The sequence below is a fragment of the Macrobrachium rosenbergii genome, unplaced genomic scaffold (assembly GCF_040412425.1).
Source record: "Macrobrachium rosenbergii isolate ZJJX-2024 unplaced genomic scaffold, ASM4041242v1 13908, whole genome shotgun sequence".
In the NCBI taxonomy this organism is placed as follows: domain Eukaryota; kingdom Metazoa; phylum Arthropoda; class Malacostraca; order Decapoda; family Palaemonidae; genus Macrobrachium; species Macrobrachium rosenbergii.
In genome coordinates this window covers 1-17,070 of record NW_027100725.1, presented here as the reverse complement: position 1 = coordinate 17,070, position 17,070 = coordinate 1, and the positions used below count along the sequence as shown (strand labels likewise).

The 17,070-nt window shown below is 38.2% G+C and overlaps 1 protein-coding gene across 1 annotated transcript in view; it reads right to left on the bottom strand.

The window, feature by feature from the left end:
* Window positions 1–16,646, bottom strand: part of LOC136838035 (uncharacterized) — a 55,125-nt gene extending 38,479 nt beyond the window's left edge. Inside the window, exon 1 of the mRNA XM_067102892.1 lies at window positions 16,511–16,646. The gene's annotated coding sequence lies outside the window, so the exon portion shown is untranslated. The remainder of the gene's footprint in view (window positions 1–16,510) is intronic.
* Window positions 16,647–17,070: the final 424 nt, after the last annotated feature.

The following is a 17,070-nucleotide window of genomic DNA, read 5'->3' as shown; positions in this document are numbered from 1 at the left end:
TGTATGAACCGAGATTTTGTGTCTCCGACATGCTGGATGACCCAGTAACAATGTATCCCCCAAAGCAACCCCTCGTATAACCAAAAATGGCTCTTTTTTTACACAGTCCCATATCCACATTTTCTGTGTATTTATCGTATAACAGTTAGTAGGTATTCATAATAAGGTGTGGAAAATATAATTAACCTATCATTCTAACCTTTACCATAAACAAAAAATAGTTCGTTTATCAAAATGAGATATGAAAATAGTGACGGAATAACATAATTTCTTAACAGTTATTTATAGTCTTGATAATATCACTACCTGAGAGAGAGAGAGAGAGTATAAGTGAAACCAAGTTGTCATGTTATAAAAATGCACTTGAAGATAATACACCAAACCAGTACATATATAGGTAAGTAAATCAGTAAGTAAAGAATAAACATATAAAGAAGAAAGCTGTAGTAGCTATGTGTGATGAGTCTGCTCTATTTTATGTGAAAATAAAACAAGGCTTGGTGACTAAATGATAGAATGGGTGTTAGAAAAACATCTCATGCATGTAATCTCTTTACTAATTTTATCAAACACACCATGCAATGGATTAAATATATAAAAACTAAAGGTTGCTTAGTTAATTTAATAAATAAGCCCGGAAGCGTAATGCTTGTGACGTCACAGTATTAGCTTCGCCCCCACTGCACCGCCTGAGTTGAACAGACCCTATCTGTATTGGCCCTGCCACCGACTACACCATTCAGGGACCTGGTCCGGTCCACGTCCCGAAGAAGGAGGAGAAGAGAAGGGGGAAAATTTTACTTAGGAATGCAGAAACAAATGGAAGACACGAGAGAGAGAGAGAGAGAGAGAATTTTCCACAGGAAAACAATCACAAAAGTGTAAAAGTTTCTGTACAAATAATGCAAATAGTATCCAAAGTTTATTAACTCCAGATAACCATTCGACTAATATTGTAACCACAATCATTTGATGGACTTCTACAACCATATCATATGACAGAGGTTCAAACTACAAAGGTGGAACAGAGTAATTTCTTACAATTGCATTTCTCGAACCAAGTAAAGGGACTCCTAAGTTAACTGCACTTTCCACAATGCCTCTGTGCACATGACTTTTTTACCCATGTGATTGCAAAATTGTGAACATCAGCACACTGTTTGGTGGCTTACGTACAGAGCAAAGGTCCAACTGTCTGGACGGAAGCATAAATGCTACCAATATTCAGCCAGGCAAAGTACCTATAAGTAAACCAGTCAGTGCATATGTAATATGCACTGACTGGTTTACTTATAGGGTGGGGCGTGGGAGGAGGGCCTAATCAAGCATGTCTGGTGTGTGTGTAGAGGGGGGGAAGTTTGCACCCTGAAACCCCACTCAGTTTCTCATCTTGCTCTGAACTTTTGTACAGTATTTTACAGACTGTAAAAACATTCATTGACGTGACCAGTAGATTTGATCCTCATTCTTCTGAAAACACCCTTAATGTTGAATGACCATGTTTGGGCTCATTTACTGCAGTGTGAGATATGTATGCAACATTTTCATGTGATTTTTGGGTAATTAGCCACACAATATTCGCACACCTCCTTACTGACATTATGTGAAGTTAGTCATATTGTTTGATACTTGTAGGAAACACTAAGGAAGTGTAGGAGATCCTGGCCAGAAGAGATACGAACATTTGTCAAGTACAGGGGATAAGCTACAAAGATGGAGGTACAAGAACAGTTGATAACGACACAAAGAAATATATACAAGATTTAAAATGAAGTAGGCATAAGGTCAAAGATGAAATGGCTGGGTTGAGATAGAAATGGAGCAACTATATAAAAATAATAATGAGATCCCCATCACAACCTCTACATTAAAAGTGCTAAAATACAAATATAAGACATAACACATTATAAATAAAAAAATTAAAACCAGTTATAGCGGAACCAACCATCAAGAAAGGAAGGAAGGGCGAAAAGTCAAAAGGAACAGACCAGAAATGACAAAAGGCAACAGCTGCTCAATTAAGGTCAAGATTGCCAGTAATTTTTCATTCAGTGTCCGTCCCAATATTTCAAAATCTTTATATGCTTGCATTTCTTGGCGTGTTGTCTGATGTTGGAAAATTCAGGATTAGCCAGTTTGCTATATCAGTACGATAGCTAACGCCTTTGTGGTAATCAATTCTGACCCTTAGTAAACACTGCGTGGATCCCACGTAGGTCCCTAGATTAAATCTAGGTCAACTGAACTTGTACACAACACATGTGGTCATCAAAGGGTCAAGTTTATCCTTGAATTTAAGCAAGCTGCCCGGAGGAAGGGGTTTTGTTGGGATGGTGTTCAATATAATTGCAGGTATATAATTAAATATGAGTTTTCTTAGTACATCATAGAAATTTTTCTAATGGAATAAAGGTGCTTTTGCATAAAATGGAGGCTTAGACACAGGAGGTAAGGAGACTTTTGGAATAAAAACCTCATTAAGAAGTTTGAAAACATACGTGTGAAAAATATTTTGGGGAAATCAATTACACATAAAATATTTATGTAAAAAACAGATTTTTTCGTGAAAAGAACTCTCAACTGGATATCAATGAGAAAGCAGGATAAAGTAATGTAGATAAAGAGTTTAATTTAAAACCATAAAAGCTGTGACTAAACATCTGAAGTTTTCTCCCAGTAAATTGAAGTGTTAAAACGTTCACATTGTCGTGAGACTATAAGATCCAAGAAAGGTATTTTGTTATCACTCTCACACTCGGTTATCACTCGCCCAGACAAAGGTTAGAGTGTGGTCTTACTAGACAAATCTCATTCTATTGATAAGGTTGAAAGTCGTCTATTTGGCGTATAAACGAGAGAGAGAGAGATCGTGATAGCTGAAAAAGTCTCTCTCTTTGTCTTCGTTTACTTACTAAATAGGCAATTATTTTTAGGAGTCATGTCTTCTCTCTCTCTCTCTCTCTCTCTCTCTCTCTCTCTCTCTCTCTCTCTCTCTCTCTCTCTCTCTCTCGTATGTTTACTAAATAGACAATGTTTCTTTTGAAATACAATTATTACTCTCTCTCTCTCTCTCTCTCTTTATCTCTCTGTGTGTCGCTCTCTGACGTTTATGCAATAAATAGACATATTAGATAAAAATCATACTCTCTCTCTCTCTCTCTCTCTCTCTCTCTCTCTCTCTCATTTATTTACTAAACAGTCAATTTTTCTTTAGAAATAATGTCGTCTCTCTCTCTCTCTCTCTCTCTCTCTCTCTCTCTCTCTCTCTCTCTCTCTCTCTCTCTCTCTCTCTCTCTCATATATGCTGTGTCATATTGTGTATTAATATTGAATCTCAATTCTTTGCACCATTCTCTAAACTTCAAAGGAACGGAGGAGGAGATGGAAGTAAAACTATCCGTTTCCCGGGGCGGTTGCCCAGTGTGAGCCGTTTCTATCCCCAACTGCTCTTCTTGTCTCGGAATGAAAAAGATTTACTTGCATACTCTCTCTCTCTCTCTCTCTCTCTCTCTCTCTCTCTCTCTCTCTCTCTCTCTCTCTCTCTCTCCAGACAGTTCGAATCCCAAAAAAGGAGGGGAATGTTTGCCTTAAAAGCTAATAAGGAGTTCTGTGTGTGTGTGTGTGTGTGAGAGAGAGAGAGAGAGAGAGAGAGAGAGAGAGAGAGAGAGAGAGAGAGAGAGAGAGAGTATGAGAAACACTTATCATTAAGGTATTTCCTCACCCAGTGACACCTCCACTTATCAGATTTGTGTCCTTATCAGCTCCAGATAAGGACAGTTTATATATCAAGTAGACATTTATTTTGTTATTATTGTCCTCTCTCTCTCTCTCTCTCTCTCTCTCTCTCTCTCTCTCTCTCTCTCTCTCTCTCATTCTATTCTCATTTTCATTCTAATGGGTCCATCTATATCATCAGTGTTCGCGAACTTTCATGTGCTGTGCCATACTGTATAATGACGTCCAGTCTCAGTCCCTTGCCTCAGTCTGAATGTCAAAGCTGAAACTAAGAATGAAGATGGTTTCCCCTTTTAGATGTCGTAGCTTTTCAGTGTTTAGTCATCCCAGATTTAAAGTGTACAGAGAACCCACCAATTCAGATTCCCAAATTCACCCATTTTTAGTTTTCTGTAAAAAAAAAAAAAAAAAAAAAAAAAAAAACTTTGTCCGTCCGTCCGCTCTTTTTTCTGTCCGCCCTCAGATCTGAAAACTACTGAGGAGGCTAGAGGGCTGCAAATTGGTATGGTGATCATCCACCCTCCAATCAAACATACCAAATTGTAGCCCTATAGCCTCCTCAGTAGGTTTTATTTGATTTAAGGTGAAAGTTATCCATGATCGTGCGTCTGGCACCGCTGTAGGTAGCCTACCAACAACACAGGCCACCACAACACCGTGGCTGAGTTTCATGGACCGCGGCTAAGAGTTTTATTGGCCATGGCTGAGGCTAAGAGTTTCATGGGCCGAGGCTGAAAGTTTCATACAGCATTATATGCTGTACAGAAAACTCGATTGTGCCGAAGAAACTTAGGCGCATTTTTTACTTGTTAAATGATGCTACTTATGGGAAAATTTTGTTCTTCTGAACTTACTTCCTCTTGCGTGATCAACAGTGCAACGAATCCTTTTCAGAAAGAAGGCTGTAGGACTCAGTTCATTTGTCAGGGTCTATTCAAAGCACAGAAAACAGACACCACTTCCTTCATGCAAGGAAGTGAGCCTCTTTTGAGTTCTGCCTCAAACCGTCGTCATGAAGAGACTGAGGACTTAGAACAGAGGTTTTCAACCTTGGGGTCGCGACCCCAAGAGGGGTCGCCAGCCTTTTTTGGGGGGGTGGCGAGATCGTTCTTGAGCAAGGGTATGTTTTAGCTCTTTTCAACTTCAGCGCCGTTACGCGAAGCAACACCTGATCATCAGGCCAAAACAGTCTCTAATTTAACTTATTTAACAGAAATAGTTATAACAATATCTTTTTAATGCAAGTAGCAAATTTATTACAGTGCAGTGCTATTTTTGTACCAGAACAATTACATATGAATTTAAAGTTTGGCCGGGACTCGTCCCGGATTTGAGGCCTTGTCGTGGGCGTTCCGTCCAGGCAGAAAAATGATCCAGAATGCTCAAGACAAGCAGTCATTCACCCAACAATGTTCCAGTGTTCAGAGGGAACGTATCCATTCGTCAAGTGAGCAGCGAAAAGTCGTGTTTGCAAATAGACTTTGGACCCTTCAGAGCAAAAAGGCCTAACAGATTTGGAAGCAGAAATGAACAGCAAAAAAATAGTGTTTTCACATAAACTTGCGACCTGTCGGAGGAAAACCTGTCGAACAGATTAGGAAGGAGGAATAAATGAAAACGTGTAGATAGGTTTGAGACCCGTCATAGTGAATGTAGATTCCTTTTGTACTGTCTTTGGTTGATGAAAATGTGGTAACCCTACATATTATTGAATAAAAAATCTTAAAGGGATTTTCAGTCATACTGAGTTGTTCATAAGGGGTCGCGGAATGAAGAAGGTTGAAAACCACTGACTCAAAGGGAAGAAGGAAAACGTGTAGGAAAGGAGATGAAAGGAAACAGTTCATGATTTCTACAGCAGTTGCCACCTCGTCTATGTTTCTATCCCCAACTCTTCTTCTTGTCTCTCAATGAAAAAGAATTTCTCGTACACTCTTTCTCTCCAGACAGTTTGAATCCAAAACAAGGTGGTTCTAACTGAGGGAATGCGAATTCAAAGAAGGAAGATTCCTACAGGCGGAGGTGATGCAATCCTCCTCAGGTAAATTCTCTCACAACTGAAGAAGACGACCGCTGTGTCACCCACAGGGAAACGGAAGGAGCACTAGAGGGCACCCAGCTTCGTCTCTGCTGCCTGCTGTAAGATCAGCAGCAGCTACTTAAGTTTTTACCTCGCGGCTCCGTTAAAGTAAACGTTTGTTTATTAATTGCTGTTCAATGTTTCATTAGTTCATTTGAGCCTCGAATTCTTGGTTAGAGCTTTGTTTTGTTGTGCTTCTCCCACCGAAGGTTGTTATTTGTTAATTGGTACTCCGCCCATGAAAAGTTCTCTTTACTTTCATGTACGAGTGTTTCGTTCGTTTGGTCTTCTGCCTCCTGCCACACTGGACTGTTTAAGAGGCGATTTACATATTTGCGTCTGGATTGACAAGAGATTGCGTTTGGCTCTCCTGCAGAGAAGATCTCGTCTTTTTTACGGCTCGTTGTTCAGTGTGGCGATCACCACCTTGCACCATTGCCCTGCTATATTTGGATGGACTTCTTGCTTCAAGTGGGATTGGCTGCTACTGATGCATTAATGCCACTGGATGCACACACCTGACCCCCTTTGTGCCTACGGGTGTGCTCTCGGGCTCTTCTCAGGTAAACTGAGACCATCGTCATCGCCCACATCCTGAGCTCTCGTCTATTGTTATGGTGGCGCCTCCAGAATCTTCCTGCGAACAGACGTTGACTCGAGATCTTCTGAGGGCCGTTAGGAGGCCTTTGGTCACGAAGAAGAGTAAGCATCTGATTCTGTGCCGTCTTTGTATCCGAAACAGACTCATTCTCATATGGTTGAGCATTAGTGCCTTGGGACGACCAATATTTAGAAGTACCATTGAAACCATCACTCATTTGATAAACTGCTTCAGTGCGGAGATTATTGCTGTGTTTTTGTCCGGGGTGGGGACCGTGTGTATATAATGGCATATTGCTGTAATATTGTGTCGAGTTGGGTTAAGGTTTTCCCTCTTTCTTGCATCTCCCACTTGTTACGGACTTAGTGCAGAAGTTGCTTTTTCCTCCCTTCTCCTCAGCACTTTCCCTCCAACTATCGTTTACATGAAGGTTAACTGTGGGTCTGAATGGGGGTTGTAGGTGAATGTGTTGTGCCCTTAGCCAATGATTCAGGGACATGTGCAAATAATTTATTGTAATAAATCTAGGCATTTACATTCAAGTTTTCAATGACCCTCTCAATGAAAAGTATTTTATTGTCATACTGCTGGTAAATCTTACTCTTTAGCTCACAAGCTATCGTAGTAAAGGCAGTTTTTCTGAAAGGCCCAGAAAGTCCTTGGATATGTTATTCAAACTTTAAAGTGAAAAAAAACAGCCTTTTTGATTATCTTATCCGGACAACAGAGTTCTTAACACAGCTCACAAGGCCTTCCTTGTCCCTTATCTGTCCAGGCCTTATCTTCTTATCACTCAGGAATGCAGATTATCTGATTTGACAACCTCTGTTCCACATCAACAGGCGATGGAACTCCTTCTTTGATAAGAACTTTTACGTCTGCGCCTTCTGTGTGTATATGTGAGCTTGTATGCCGTCAATGCACACATACTCTCTTTCCGCATCTAGGACTGAAGTGGATGTCTTCAGGTGACCCATGACCTTGGCCCTTTCTTTCCTGGGCTCCCAAACACGAGGACAGTAAGAGAAAGCAAACTTTCCATCATGTCCCAAACTCTCGGGACAACAGGAGCCTTTTCCCTTATCAGTCTCTCCTTGTATCAGAATGCTCGAGGCAGAGTTTGGTGATCAGTGGCATTGTCATGCATTGCACCAACAGCTCACCATGAATTGTTCTGACTTGTCAGTTTGATCGTGGGAGGGTTTGAGAGATGTGTGTGTCCCACTGTTCGTCTGCCTTCCACAAGCCCTAACAAAAGCGCTCCCAGTTGAAGAGAGGCACTGCACACAGCACAGATAGCAAGGCTTCTTATCTCCCTGACAAGGTCTGCTGTGTTGTCGAATATGTTTTATACATTCGTGCAGTTTTTGTTTATATGATAATACATACACATTTTTGCAATTTTCACAAATAATTGAATTATATATATGTACTCTATTCATCTTCATAGGTACACTTATTTATAACCTTTGTCATACAATACCAATTTGTAAGTTTCCCTCAAAAATGCACATACAGACATATATAGAATTATTGTCACAGTGTTTGTGCAAATTCTATGCGTAGTGTATTGTAATTAGAATATCCATTTTAACTCTGCATTCACAGTCTTATCCTAGGGTCCATATAATAGTAGTTGTTGACGAGTTAACATCTATTAGTTTTGTTGAGATTTTCCCACTGAAATACAAGTCAGCTGAGGAAGTTGCTATAGCGTTCTTTAAGGGGATAATTTGTAGATATGGTGTTCCTGAATGTCTGATCACAGACAATGGTAGGGAATTTATTAATAAGACTTTAGTAGACGGTCTTGCTAATTTACTGGGAATAAAGAAAGTATCTATAATCCCGTATAGACCAGAAGCGAACGGGTTATGTGAGAGGGCGAATCGGAAAATAATCGAAGCTTTACGCATGACAGTGGGTGGTTCCGATACACATTGGGACAGATCTTTGGATGAAGTGCGATATAGTATCAACACTATGATGAATGACACAATTAAGATATCTCCAGCAGAAGCTTTGTATGGGTACAAGTTGAAAGGACCTTTTGATTTGTTACCAGAGCGAGTTAAGGGCGATGTTACGGTTACTTCGTTGATAAATACAGCGAGAGAAAGATTTGCGCGTATCAGTAAAGAACTTGAACTTAGTTCACGCGCAATGGTAGAGAAAAGTAACGCGAAATCGAGGGGAGTAGCTTTTTCTATGGGTGATAGAGTGTTTGTTAAAGTGAATGTTCGGAATGATCTGAATTATAAATTAAGTCCAAAGTTCCATGGACCTTTTGAGATTGTAGAGATCAAGAAAGGGAATAGATTTGTAGTAAAAGATGTAAATACTGGTGTGACGAAATTAACCCATATTTCAAAATTAAAGAAAGTTGGGATGTAATGGAACATTTGTATATAGTTTAGAGGGATAAATGGGTTGATATTTGTATATATTGTATATTTTTTTTATTTTTTTTTGTGATTTTTTTTTTTTTTCGTCGTGTTCATTTTAGATGAAGTTAGAGAATAAGAGATTTTTACCAGTTCCTTTAACTAGATTAATGAGAGAAATAAGAATAACATTAGATAGAGTTGACCCGGGATAGATAAAATAACATTAGATAGTTAGTTGAATGGATTAGATAAAACGTTACTTCTGGAAAGGAAATTCACCTTCTATACAGAATAGGAGAAGTAAAAGAGCAGCACCTTTAGTTCTTTTAGGTGTTGGCGTGATTGCTGCGATTGGAGCGATGTCCATTGGAAGTTTAGTCAAAGTAGCAGAAGTGCAAAGAGACTTAATAGCTCAGGGGAAACAGTTAAATCAGTTGCAAGAAAGTAATGAGAAGTTGAGAAGTGGTTTTGAAACAATGAGACATTCTTTGAATGATTTGTCAGTTACAGTAGAAGGTTTGAAAGAAGATCTTGATGTGACAATAGCACTTCTTACGATCCAACATATTTTTCTTAATATTGAGAAAGAAACTGATTCTCTAAGGACAGAAGTGCAAATGCAGATAAAAGCAATTATTGCTGCAGCAGATGGTCGTGTGTATGGTGATATGTTACCTTTAGGATACTTAGAAAATGTTCTAAAGAATTCCGCTTATCTACATGGGGAAAGTTATTGTTCACGGAGGAGATTTGTATTTATATTATAATGTTTTGAGGGTGAGATTGTCTGATCGGGGATTAATAGTATACGTTCTTGTCAGCACAATGAAGCCTTTTCTTAGTTTTATTATTAGACCTTTTCCGAGTGCTTTTGGAGACTTAGTAGTGACATGGAATGGATTAGAGACCATGTTCATTTTGGGAGATCAATATCAAGGTTTGGGAGTTGATTATAAGACAGGTTGTACCTTAGTTAGGGAGAAGTATGTGTGTGACAGTAATGTTTTCCAGTTGCAGTGAGTTGTATCTGTGGGTGGTTGTGAATTATCATTAGTTCATAGACAGACTCCGACAGAATGTGACTTTATACGGTTTCCACATGAATACCACATGATCACCACCAGAACTCTCACTGCCATTTACTGCAAAGAATGCCCTGTTACGACGATGTGCTGAGGTAACAAGTCGACGTCGTTCAATCTTCAAGGATCCAAGCTGTTTGACGCTTCATGCAGAGTATTGTCCACAGACTTTCTCGTACTTAGCCATGCTGTGTTCAACAGTTCCGAGAAGATATTCATGCGTCATATGCATAATGATCATGATGTAGTTCCAGCACCTTCAACAGCGGTGCCAATAACTGTTCCACCGTTGGAAGAGAGACGATGATCCGTTGATGGTCGAGTATCAGAATATTTTATGCCATCCATCTTAATAGTTTTAGTGGCTATTTTACTGATAATTCTTGTTGTGGGAGTAGTAAAGCTTATTTGTGTTTGTAAGACTAAATGCAAGGGCTCTAAGAAAATGACCCCAGTGACTTTGCAAGTACGTCATGAGAGCAGTACTTAAACACTGCAGTTCAGTAGACATTGCTAATTGAGCATAGCTCTATTTGTTATGTTTTATACATATGCTTTTTTGTTTTAGTTTGCCATTAGGAGAGCGAGACGCTCTTATGGGGTGGCCGAGCACTATTTCAGAAAATATGGCCGCTTTAATATTACTAAGTTATATAGTGTGATGAAAGGAGTTAGCTGTAAGATGGAACTGGGGCAAAGTCGTCAGTTGCAGAATTCTTTGTATTCAGCAAATACTTTGTTACATCAGCAATTAACTTGATGAACACACAATATTGGCTCTTTCAGGTGATGACCGAGTTGGTATATGCGTACAACGAGTTCGTACGTTAGAAATCTAGATTTTGTGTCTAATTCTGCCCAAAAATTAGTTTGATCGTTCATTAGTGGAGCTAGAGCGAAATCGTGAAGACATTATCTTTGGAGTGTTGCAATCTCTTAGAATTGGCAGAATAAGGTACAGTTCAGACTCTTGTTTTTCTGTGTGAATTGTGGACTTGTTTTTTACCATGTTTCAAGACATTTTTGAACTTGTGTGGGAAGTGGATTTAATATGAATATTTTACCATTTCAATATTCTATTTTATTGTGTTCTATATTTACCAGTATGCTATTTACTCATGCATTTTAGACTTTTCATTATTGTGTTTTGCACTTGCATATTTTTGGGAGATCATTATTTGTGCTTAATTCTTTCGACAGATGTCTGTGGTGGTGGTGGTTTGAGAACATAGTGAGGAACATGATGTTATCATGTTGGTGTGATCATAGAGAGGACATTTGCAAAACCTTTGCAATGTAGTAGATTTTGTGGTTTTTTTTGAGACCAGACTAGACTTACAAAGTCTATAATGGAATATGTGAGAATTTTTTGGTATTTACAGGCTATTAGCCATAATGAGATTTTTTAGTCAGGGTTAGATTATGTTTTTTACTTGACAATTTCATTTATGATGCATTTTAATCTTTGCTTTGTTTATTCATTACTTGTTGGGTTATTTAAATAATAAATCTATTTTTGTAGGAAAGATTGTGTTTTCTTTAAATGATCCATTTCATTTCTTTAATGTGGAATGCGAGAACGAAAGAGATCTTTGTGACATCGAGAGAGAGAGAGAGAGAGATCGAGAGAGAGAGAGAGAGAGAGAGAGAGGGAGAGAGAGCAGCAAAAGGCTGAGAAAAAGAGATGAAAGGGACCTAAGGGGGAGGTCCCGTGGGTTGAGTGTTAGATGGAGGGAGACAGGGTCGAAACCCCATTGCCTTCTGGAGTTAGATAGCAAAATCGGTATATGTATGTTACGTATATTCCTACAAGGAATATTATATCTGTTATATCCAAGGGGGGTTACATATACGTCGCAGCACTTGTCCCTCCACATGGAGAAACTGCTCTATGAGCAATAGCCCGTGTTGGCTTAACGCCACCTTAATCACAACCAACGAGTTGCAAGTCAGCAGTTGCTTGGAATTGCCTTAGAGTATGGAAAGAGTTGTCGTGATAAAAAATAAATGAAATATTGAATTAATTAGAGAGAGATTTTTAGAGAGATATAGAGAGAGAGAGAGAGAGAGAGAGACGTCTAGATTTTTCGCCGGAAACTGATATATGAGAATAAAACACTCTGACGATATGAATATTCCAAGATATATATATGATGCTACTAAAGGAATTATTTATATTGTATATATATATATATATATATATATATATATATATATATATATCATATATATATATATATATATATATATATATATATATATATATATATATATATATATATATATATATATTATATATATATTATATATATATATATATATATATATATATATATATATATATATATATATATATATATATATATATATATATATATATATATATATATATATATATATATATATATATATATATATATATATATATATATATATATATATATATATATATAATATATATATATATATATTGTATATAGCAACTTACATCATATATATACCAATGAGATAATATATTCATATAATATATATATATATATATATATATATATATATATTAATATATATATATATATATTATATATATATATATAATGGTTATGAATATATTTATATTTATATATATATACATATATATATATATATACATATATATATGTTAAACCAGATAAAATGATACTTAAATACTATACAAAATATAAAGTCAGACTAAAATGGATATTTGTTAAGTAAAAAAATTACATTTTGTAAAAGAAGGTTTAAATTCATTAAAATTAAAAAGTAAATAAAAGAATTTCTTATACATAGGATTTTTTACCCTCTAATCAAGAATAGATTCCAAATCTCTGAAAGAAGGAAAATGCTACAAGAAAGAAAGAGATATATATAATTTTTTTTGTAGCATTTTCTTCACGTTTCAATCTCAGCTGAATTTTTAGACACGATTAATTGCAAGAAAATCCTGGTAAGTGTCTTCTAAAAATTATTTTTCACATTTTTTAGTGCATTTTAATAAAAGTGTGTTAAAAAATTGTATATTATTTTTATACTTTTTGGTTTTGACAGAAATTGTAACCGATTTATGATTGTAGCTAACAAAATTGATAGTCTGTCGAGGCAAAGAGGTTGTGAAAAATCCGAAGAAGAGTTTCATACAAATCCTGAGATACTGGGAGAGGTCACTGTAGGGTCACTGGAGGTCACTGCTTATTATTACTGATCCTGTAATTTTTTATTGTCATTTATTTATTGATAACCACGCAACATTTCAGGTCCATTGGATGTAGGGAACAGGTCGAAAATTTTATTCAAATTTCTCTTTCATAATTATTTCTCTCTCTTATCTAATTATTCTCTCTATTTTCTTCTCTCTCTCTCTTTCTCTCTCTCTCTGTCTTGAAAAATGAAAGGGAAAAAGAAACTCAGTGAAACAGTTTTTGGGAAATCAGGTTTTTTGGGTTTGGATTTAGGTCTAATTCTCTCTATCTTTGCTCTCTCTCTCTCTCCTCTCAAATACATACACACATCCAGGCCAGAGATGCAGGCTGAGGAGCTAATGTTATAACTTCCTTCGTGAATGATCCACACACACACACACTGCTGTGTTCTGAGGAGCGAGGTGGTAAACTTTTGACTTGTCAGCAATATTCCAAAGGATGTCGTCAGTCAGGCTCCCTTGCCGAGATTTGTGTCCAGTTAACAAAGAGGCTTCTGTATGGGTCCATAAAAGATAATATTCTTTCTTGCTTTATTTGGAGTTTACCCTATGTCGCGTTGTCCACTTGGTGAACCGACAGTCAGTATTTTTTGAAAAGGTTCCCAGGGACAGACAGTGCAGCTAAAGACCTGCCTGGACCAATAACTCCCGAAATGTTAGCTAGAGGGCATGAGCTTCTCCTTCTCTCAGTGTCATTCCAGATTGACACCCTTTACCTCAGGCGAAGAAGAATTCGTCCCTTGCCTTGGTAGATTTTAAGAGCTATCCTGGATTAGGAATAAACTTATAGATATTTACCACCATGAGTTTATGCATGCACTCTAAAGACAAGCGGTTGACAGGAAGGATAGATGTCGATCGCCCTGTGACTCATCATCTTCTAAAAGAGGAGGACATTATTTTGATTAAGGAAGATGATGCTAAGATCAACAATCACCCTTTAGGTCGAATCAAGGGAACTTATACCAATGATCTTGGGGAGACTGACTACACAGATTTGCAAGCTCCACGTTAATAATCTAGTACCTTATCTATCCCTAGATGATGGTGGAGACTCAGAATCAAAGGATTTGCCTAACCTTGACATGTTACCATCACCTTCCGAGAGACCCAAAAGAAAGGCTGCTGTGGAAAGCCGATGAAAAACCTCTGAAATGGTGAATATATAAACTTTGACCAATTTTGGGACCGAACCAGCCACTCTTGCTTTTGCTCCCTTCCTGAGGTTGGTGGAAATGAAAGTCAGTTACGAATGAGCATTTGATCTCGCAAAGGGTGTAGTAACTAACTCTTATACTTTGAGCCCCAATTTATCCTACAGGAAATGCAACAAGCCCTTTGAAGTAACAACAAGTCCTTTCACCGTGTAAGATCCGTTTAACGCCACCCAGGAAGAAACTCTACTTCGTCAAAGTCTTCCTCCACGTGAGCCTTGGCTACCTCGTCCCAGGAAGATATCATCGGTGGTCTCAAACTCAGGGAGAGTTTCTCTGTCAGTCCGAGATCATTTGAAGGGATAATGCTTATCCCATATTCAGTGTCTTCCAGTTACCGTCACTCCTTATGCAGTATTTGTATAGCATTGCAAGTCTCAAGATTATACCTGGTATTCATACCTTGTGTATTTAAGTTTTAATAAGAATTTTCGTCCCCTTTAAGGAATGTTATCATGATTTTTGTGTATGTGGATATGAGGTATGACTGTTGGTTTGTGTACATACGCTTTCCAAGGTGTGCAATTTGCTAAGTGTGATACGTATTGTAAACCCTGATATAGTTCATTTAAATTCATACCGATATTTACTGTGTAGCGTGTAATCAGGTATTCCGAATTACTGAAAGGTTTTGGAAGTTGCTGAATTGCTTGAGTGCGGTTCCCCCTTGCTTGTGTTTTAGTGGCTATATCAGCACTCTCTCTCTCTCTCTCTCTCTCTCTCTCTCTGTGGGACTGAATTGCACGTCTCCTTCAGGAGACCATGACATGACGTTGACTCTTTCTTTCTTGGGCTCCTAAGAAGAGGACAATAAGAGAAAGCAGACTTTCTATCTTATACCAGACTCTCGGGGAGAAAAAGAAGATTTTCTTCAATATCTTTCGATTCATTTTGGAAAGCTAACTAGGAAGATGAGGAACATTTATTAGTGTTGTGATAAGCGATAACGTCACTTATTGCAACACCTCTTCACGACTTCTATGATGAGTGAATATGATCACGAGAGGGGTGACAGGTCCGTCCGTCCGTCAGTCTGTCTGTCTCTCCCTCTGTCTCTGTCTCAGTGGATGGTCATGAATAGATCCTTCCCTTCCCTTCCCGTGGGGCTGGCCTCATTATCTGTCCTGTTATTTGTCTCTTCTTCCTCCAACTGGGAGCGTTTTTCTTCTGATGGCTGACGGAGGGAAGGGAAGGGAATGATCTATTCATGACCATCCACTGAGACAGAGGCAGATAGAGATAGACAGACTGACGGACGGACGGAATATCACCCTATCGTTGATATATATACTCATCATAGAAGTATATGAAGAGGTGTTGTTGCAATAATGACGTTCAGAATATCATATATATATTCAGGATATTATAGAGATCTATAGAGAGAGAGAGAGAGAGAGAGAGAGAGAGAGAGACCTAATTTCCTTCAGCCAGGAAGCAGCACCAATGACCTCATTAGATCCCCTTCTTGCGAGGTCTCACAGGAATCGTCTATTGTCGTGTCCACTCCCTCCATTCGCCAAGTCTTTATCGTAATTGCTGCCCTCCTCGCCTGTCTGTCTGTCTTATCTCCAGAACGTCACTGCACACACACACACACACACACACAAGTAGATAGGACAAGCTTGGTGGTGAAATTCTTACTATTGAAGCTCAGTTCAAACCTAGTTATACACATTGGTAATATAATAGTAATAATAACAAGAATAATAATAATTATAATGGTAACTACATTGCGAAATTATATAAATATATGGATAAATAGATAGGTAAATAGATAGATAGATACATACTGTATACATATATATATACATACATGCATACATACATACATACATACATAGATACATGTCTGTGTTAGTATGAAACGCACTTATCAGGAAGGTATTTCCTCACTCAGCGACACCTCCTATTATCAGACTTGTGTCCTTATCAGCTACGTAATTACAATGGTCTGTTGCAAGGCTGTATTTTGGTACATGATGCATTTTGGATGGATCATTTTAGATGAATATTATTATTAAAGTGACTTTAGTTAGGGCGGGGAATTCATGGGATGACTTTCAACTGGAAACAAAGAGACCAGGCTGATGTGGAGACTTTCATGACTCACCAGAGGGCCAGATGGACCCTGAAAAGGAGCATTGATGAGATCCAGTCTTTGTGGGTGATGAGAAGATGATCAAGAATCTCTTACCATTGTGACTGCTGATTCTGACTCTGAGGGACAGGAAGGAAGGAAGATGATTCCTTAGGGTGAGTGAAGCAATCCTCAGAAGTCTTTTCACAAAGGGCTCCACTGGAAGAAGCCGACGACGGCCACTGTATCACTTGCAAGAGAACTGATTGCCTGTTGAGGACACCCAGCTTTATATCCGTGGCCTTATCACTGGGGAATGCAGATCACATGATGTGACACCCTCTGTCAAACCTCAGCCAGGCAACGTGACTCTGATAAGAACCTTCGCTGCCGCTGCTTCCTCTTTCAAGCAACTTCATCTGGATACTCATCAGATGAACTCCACGAGGAGGAGAGACAGTGAGTCAGAAGAAGAGAAAACATATTCCAACAGAATTCCTGCTGTGCTGCTTCATTGCTTAATGAAATGAAGTTATCATTATCATTGTTACTTTCTCCTCCAACCATCATCCAAGTATCTTAACAAATCATCCATTCTCCCAAGAGCCATTCATTCTCAAGTTATTCTTCTTGAAGACACTTTCAGATTCTTTCACCAATTCCTTCAGTCTCTCTTC